Source organism: Nomia melanderi, unplaced genomic scaffold, assembly GCF_051020985.1.
Source record: "Nomia melanderi isolate GNS246 unplaced genomic scaffold, iyNomMela1 scaffold0703, whole genome shotgun sequence".
In the NCBI taxonomy this organism is placed as follows: Eukaryota; Metazoa; Arthropoda; class Insecta; order Hymenoptera; family Halictidae; genus Nomia; species Nomia melanderi.
The window spans coordinates 12,501-20,000 of NW_027475817.1; positions in this window are offsets into that span (position 1 = coordinate 12,501).

A 7,500-nucleotide genomic window follows, 5' to 3' on the forward strand; every position below is an offset into this window, starting at 1 on the left:
TATTTCGTTTGGTCTTTGCCATTAAATTTTTGTATACGAAAAATATATTTTCGCTCGGATAGAAAACCCCTTTTGGGTTTCTGAGAGTTGATGTGAGAGTCGTACAAGTATAACGAATATACGTTGTATCCAACCCAACATTCTGGGCTTACCACATAAGGGCCATTCGGTCTGAGACACCGACCCGTGGTCATGCTGTGTAGAGAAAAATTCGCAACGGAACGCGGTACAGAACAGTCGAGGAATGGACCTCGAGGAGCTGAACGACTGCTTCTCGACCGAGATCGTAGAATAGCCGCTCGCCCGCCGCTGCGCCGACCGGTCCGCTCGAACCGACGTGCTCTCTTATAGTAACCAAACGGGCGGCCGCGACGACCGCGGCGCCGGCCGCTCAGCACGGGCGCTTATGGTGGTAAACTGCCGCGCGTACAGACCAACCGGCCGGGCTGCTGGTACTTAGCCGCTGAAACTATGGTCGATTCGAACATATATTAACATACGATTTTTATTCGATAAATCGTTATTGTACATATTAAACGTTAGTTTCCACCGAAAGAAAAATTTTTTAGAATTTTTTTTTTCCAAAAATTGCAAGAGTAAACTTTTTTAATATTCGATTTAAAAATTTTTAAATGCTTAATCCTTACATTAAACTACTGGGAGAACTCAGAAATCATAATGAAAAAAATTACAAAAATTTATTTTTCTCAGAAACTCCGAAAAACAGAGTGGTCGAATCCGTGCAAGCCGGAATTTTTCTAAGTCCCCACGGTCAAGAGTAAACTTTTTTAATAAGCGTTTTAAAATTATTTCAATGTTTAATCCATGCGTAAACATGAAGTTTATTAACGTTTTTAACATTAAAAAAAATTACAAAAATTTATTTTTCGGAAAAAATGGAAAAAACCGATTCGTCGGAGCGAGGTGTCCTGCCCGTGCGGTAATTCCAGCAGGCGAATCGGACTTCCCGAAATTTTTCTAAGTCCCACGGTCGACACCAACTTTTTTAATAAGCGTTTTAAAATTATTTCAATGTTTAATCCATGCGTAAACATGAAGTTTATTAACGTTTTTAACATTAAAAAAAATTACAAAAATTTATTTTTCGGAAAAAAAGGAAAAAACCGATTCGGCGGAGCGAGGTGTCCAGCCCGTGCGGTAATTCCAGCAGGCGAATCGGACTTCCCGAAATTTTTCTAAGTCCCACGGTCGACACCAACTTTTTTAATAAGCGTTTTAAAATTATTTCAATGTTTAATCCATGCGTAAACATGATGTTTATTAACGTTTTCAACGTTAAAAAAAATTACAAAAATTTATTTTTCAAAAAAAATGGAAAAAACCGATTCGTCGGAGCGAGGTGTCCTGCCCGTGCGGTAATTCCAGCAGGCGAATCGGACTTCCCGAAATTTTTCTAAGTCCCACGGTCGACACCAACTTTTTTAATAAGCGTTTTAAAATTATTTCAATGTTTAATCCATGCGTAAACATGAAGTTTATTAACGTTTTTAACATTAAAAAAAATTACAAAAATTTATTTTTCGGAAAAAATGGAAAAAACCGATTCGTCGGAGCGAGGTGTCCTGCCCGTGCGGTAATTCCAGCAGGCGAATCGGACTTCCCGAAATTTTTCTAAGTCCCACGGTCGACACCAACTTTTTTAATAAGCGTTTTAAAATTATTTCAATGTTTAATCCATGCGTAAACATGAAGTTTATTAACGTTTTTAACATTAAAAAAAATTACAAAAATTTATTTTTCGGAAAAAAAGGAAAAAACCGATTCGGCGGAGCGAGGTGTCCAGCCCGTGCGGTAATTCCAGCAGGCGAATCGGACTTCCCGAAATTTTTCTAAGTCCCACGGTCGACACCAACTTTTTTAATAAGCGTTTTAAAATTATTTCAATGTTTAATCCATGCGTAAACATGAAGTTTATTAACGTTTTTAACATTAAAAAAAATTACAAAAATTTATTTTTCGGAAAAAATGGAAAAAACCGATTCGTCGGAGCGAGGTGTCCTGCCCGTGCGGTAATTCCAGCAGGCGAATCGGACTTCCCGAAATTTTTCTAAGTCCCACGGTCGACACCAACTTTTTTAATAAGCGTTTTAAAATTATTTCAATGTTTAATCCATGCGTAAACATGAAGTTTATTAACGTTTTTAACATTAAAAAAAATTACAAAAATTTATTTTTCGGAAAAAAAGGAAAAAACCGATTCGGCGGAGCGAGGTGTCCAGCCCGTGCGGTAATTCCAGCAGGCGAATCGGACTTCCCGAAATTTTTCTAAGTCCCACGGTCGACACCAACTTTTTTAATAAGCGTTTTAAAATTATTTCAATGTTTAATCCATGCGTAAACATGATGTTTATTAACGTTTTCAACGTTAAAAAAAATTACAAAAATTTATTTTTCAAAAAAAATGGAAAAAACCGATTCGTCGGAGCGAGGTGTCCTGCCCGTGCGGTAATTCCAGCAGGCGAATCGGACTTCCCGAAATTTTTCTAAGTCCCACGGTCGACACCAACTTTTTTAATAAGCGTTTTAAAATTATTTCAATGTTTAATCCATGCGTAAACATGAAGTTTATTAACGTTTTTAACATTAAAAAAAATTACAAAAATTTATTTTTCGGAAAAAATGGAAAAAACCGATTCGTCGGAGCGAGGTGTCCTGCCCGTGCGGTAATTCCAGCAGGCGAATCGGACTTCCCGAAATTTTTCTAAGTCCCACGGTCGACACCAACTTTTTTAATAAGCGTTTTAAAATTATTTCAATGTTTAATCCATGCGTAAACATGAAGTTTATTAACGTTTTTAACATTAAAAAAAATTACAAAAATTTATTTTTCGGAAAAAAAGGAAAAAACCGATTCGGCGGAGCGAGGTGTCCAGCCCGTGCGGTAATTCCAGCAGGCGAATCGGACTTCCCGAAATTTTTCTAAGTCCCACGGTCGACACCAACTTTTTTAATAAGCGTTTTAAAATTATTTCAATGTTTAATCCATGCGTAAACATGATGTTTATTAACGTTTTCAACGTTAAAAAAAATTACAAAAATTTATTTTTCAAAAAAAATGGAAAAAACCGATTCGTCGGAGCGAGGTGTCCTGCCCGTGCGGTAATTCCAGCAGGCGAATCGGACTTCCCGAAATTTTTCTAAGTCCCACGGTCGACACCAACTTTTTTAATAAGCGTTTTAAAATTATTTCAATGTTTAATCCATGCGTAAACATGAAGTTTATTAACGTTTTTAACATTAAAAAAAATTACAAAAATTTATTTTTCGGAAAAAATGGAAAAAACCGATTCGTCGGAGCGAGGTGTCCTGCCCGTGCGGTAATTCCAGCAGGCGAATCGGACTTCCCGAAATTTTTCTAAGTCCCACGGTCGACACCAACTTTTTTAATAAGCGTTTTAAAATTATTTCAATGTTTAATCCATGCGTAAACATGAAGTTTATTAACGTTTTTAACATTAAAAAAAATTACAAAAATTTATTTTTCGGAAAAAAAGGAAAAAACCGATTCGGCGGAGCGAGGTGTCCAGCCCGTGCGGTAATTCCAGCAGGCGAATCGGACTTCCCGAAATTTTTCTAAGTCCCACGGTCGACACCAACTTTTTTAATAAGCGTTTTAAAATTATTTCAATGTTTAATCCATGCGTAAACATGATGTTTATTAACGTTTTCAACGTTAAAAAAAATTACAAAAATTTATTTTTCAAAAAAAATGGAAAAAACCGATTCGTCGGAGCGAGGTGTCCTGCCCGTGCGGTAATTCCAGCAGGCGAATCGGACTTCCCGAAATTTTTCTAAGTCCCACGGTCGACACCAACTTTTTTAATAAGTGTTTTAAAATTATTTCAATGTTTAATCCATGCGTAAACATGAAGTTTATTAACGTTTTTAACATTAAAAAAAATTACAAAAATTTATTTTTCGGAAAAAATGGAAAAAACCGATTCGTCGGAGCGAGGTGTCCTGCCCGTGCGGTAATTCCAGCAGGCGAATCGGACTTCCCGAAATTTTTCTAAGTCCCACGGTCGACACCAACTTTTTTAATAAGCGTTTTAAAATTATTTCAATGTTTAATCCATGCGTAAACATGATGTTTATTAACGTTTTCAACGTTAAAAAAAATTACAAAAATTTATTTTTCAAGAAAAATGGAAAATACCGATTCGGCGGAGCGAGGTGTCCAGCCCGTGCGGTAATTCCAGCAGGCGAATCGGACTTCCCGAAATTTTTCTAAGTCCCACGGTCGACACCAACTTTTTTAATAAGCGTTTTAAAATTATTTCAATGTTTAATCCATGCGTAAACATGATGTTTATTAACGTTTTCAACGTTAAAAAAAATTACAAAAATTTATTTTTCAAGAAAAATGGAAAATACCGATTCGGCGGAGCGAGGTGTCCAGCCCGTGCGGTAATTCCAGCAGGCGAATCGGACTTCCCGAAATTTTTCTAAGTCCCACGGTCGACACCAACTTTTTTAATAAGTGTTTTAAAATTATTTCAATGTTTAATCCATGCGTAAACATGACGTTTATTAACGTTTTTGACATTAAAAAAAATTACAAAAATTTATTTTTCAAAAAAAATGGAAAAAACCGATTCGTCGGAGCGAGGTGTCCAGCCCGTGCGGTAATTCCAGCAGGCGAATCGGACTTCCCGAAATTTTTCTAAGTCCCACGGTCGACACCAACTTTTTTAATAAGCGTTTTAAAATTATTTCAATGTTTAATCCATGCGTAAACATGATGTTTATTAACGTTTTCAACGTTAAAAAAAATTACAAAAATTTATTTTTCAAAAAAAATGGAAAAAACCGATTCGTCGGAGCGAGGTGTCCTGCCCGTGCGGTAATTCCAGCAGGCGAATCGGACTTCCCGAAATTTTTCTAAGTCCCACGGTCGACACCAACTTTTTTAATAAGCGTTTTAAAATTATTTCAATGTTTAATCCATGCGTAAACATGAAGTTTATTAACGTTTTTAACATTAAAAAAAATTACAAAAATTTATTTTTCGGAAAAAATGGAAAAAACCGATTCGTCGGAGCGAGGTGTCCTGCCCGTGCGGTAATTCCAGCAGGCGAATCGGACTTCCCGAAATTTTTCTAAGTCCCACGGTCGACACCAACTTTTTTAATAAGCGTTTTAAAATTATTTCAATGTTTAATCCATGCGTAAACATGAAGTTTATTAACGTTTTTAACATTAAAAAAAATTACAAAAATTTATTTTTCGGAAAAAAAGGAAAAAACCGATTCGGCGGAGCGAGGTGTCCAGCCCGTGCGGTAATTCCAGCAGGCGAATCGGACTTCCCGAAATTTTTCTAAGTCCCACGGTCGACACCAACTTTTTTAATAAGCGTTTTAAAATTATTTCAATGTTTAATCCATGCGTAAACATGAAGTTTATTAACGTTTTTAACATTAAAAAAAATTACAAAAATTTATTTTTCGGAAAAAATGGAAAAAACCGATTCGTCGGAGCGAGGTGTCCTGCCCGTGCGGTAATTCCAGCAGGCGAATCGGACTTCCCGAAATTTTTCTAAGTCCCACGGTCGACACCAACTTTTTTAATAAGCGTTTTAAAATTATTTCAATGTTTAATCCATGCGTAAACATGATGTTTATTAACGTTTTCAACGTTAAAAAAAATTACAAAAATTTATTTTTCAAAAAAAATGGAAAAAACCGATTCGTCGGAGCGAGGTGTCCTGCCCGTGCGGTAATTCCAGCAGGCGAATCGGACTTCCCGAAATTTTTCTAAGTCCCACGGTCGACACCAACTTTTTTAATAAGTGTTTTAAAATTATTTCAATGTTTAATCCATGCGTAAACATGACGTTTATTAACGTTTTTGACATTAAAAAAAATTACAAAAATTTATTTTTCAAAAAAAATGGAAAAAACCGATTCGTCGGAGCGAGGTGTCCAGCCCGTGCGGTAATGCCAGCAGGCGATCCGGGGTACTCGAAATTTTTCTAAGTCCCGACGGTCAAGAGTAAACTTTTTCATCGCATATTTCAAAATTTTTTCAATGTTTAATCTACGCATAAAAACGCAGTTTATCGCAGTTTTTAACGTTGAGAAAATTGACAAAAATTTTTTTTTCACTGAAAATGGAAAAAATGTATCGGTCGATGCGGGCTATCCAGGCCGTGCGGTAATTCCAGCAGGCGATCCGGGGTACTCGAAATTTTTCTAAGTCCCGACGGTCAAGAGTAAACTTTTTCATCACATATTTCAAAATTTTTTTAATGTTTAATCCACGCATAAAAACGCAGTTTATTAACGTTTTTAACGTTGAGAAAATTGACAAAAATTTTTTTTTCACTGAAAATGGAAAAAATGTATCGGTCGATGCGGGCTATCCAGGCCGTGCGGTAATTCCAGCAGGCGATCCGGGGTACTCGAAATTTTTCTAAGTCCCGACGGTCAAGAGTAAACTTTTTCATCACATATTTCAAAATTTTTTTAATGTTTAATCCACGCATAAAAACGCAGTTTATTAACGTTTTTAACGTTGAGAAAATTGACAAAAATTTTTTTTTCACTGAAAATGGAAAAAATGTATCGGTCGATGCGGGCTATCCAGGCCGTGCGGTAATTCCAGCAGGCGATCCGGGGTACTCGAAATTTTTCTAAGTCCCGACGGTCAAGAGTAAACTTTTTCATCACATATTTCAAAATTTTTTTAATGTTTAATCCACGCATAAAAACGCAGTTTATTAACGTTTTTAACGTTGAGAAAATTGACAAAAATTTTTTTTTCACTGAAAATGGAAAAAATGTATCGGTCGATGCGGGCTATCCAGGCCGTGCGGTAATTCCAGCAGGCGATCCGGGGTACTCGAAATTTTTCTAAGTCCCGACGGTCAAGAGTAAACTTTTTCATCACATATTTCAAAATTTTTTTAATGTTTAATCCACGCATAAAAACGCAGTTTATTAACGTTTTTAACGTTGAGAAAATTGACAAAAATTTTTTTTTCACTGAAAATGGAAAAAATGTATCGGTCGATGCGGGCTGTCCAGGCCGTGCGGTAATTCCAGCAGGCGATCCGAGGTACTCGAAATTTTTCTAAGTCCGAACGGTCAAGAGTAAACTTTTTCATCACATATTTCAAAATTTTTTTAATGTTTAATCCACGCATAAAAACGCAGTTTATTAACGTTTTTAACGTTGAGAAAATTGACAAAAATTTTTTTTTCACTGAAAATGGAAAAAATGTATCGGTCGATGCGAGCTGTCCAGGCCGTGCGGTAATTCCAGCCGGCGATCCGAGGTACTCGAAATTTTTCTAAGTCCGAACGGTCAAGAGTAAACTTTTTCATCACATATTTCAAAATTTTTTCAATGTTTAATCCACTCATAAAAACGCAGTTTATTAACGTTTTTAACGTTGAGAAAATTGACAAAAATTTTTTTTTCACTGAAAATGGAAAAAATGTATCGGTCGATGCGGGCTGTCCAGGCCGTGCGGTAATT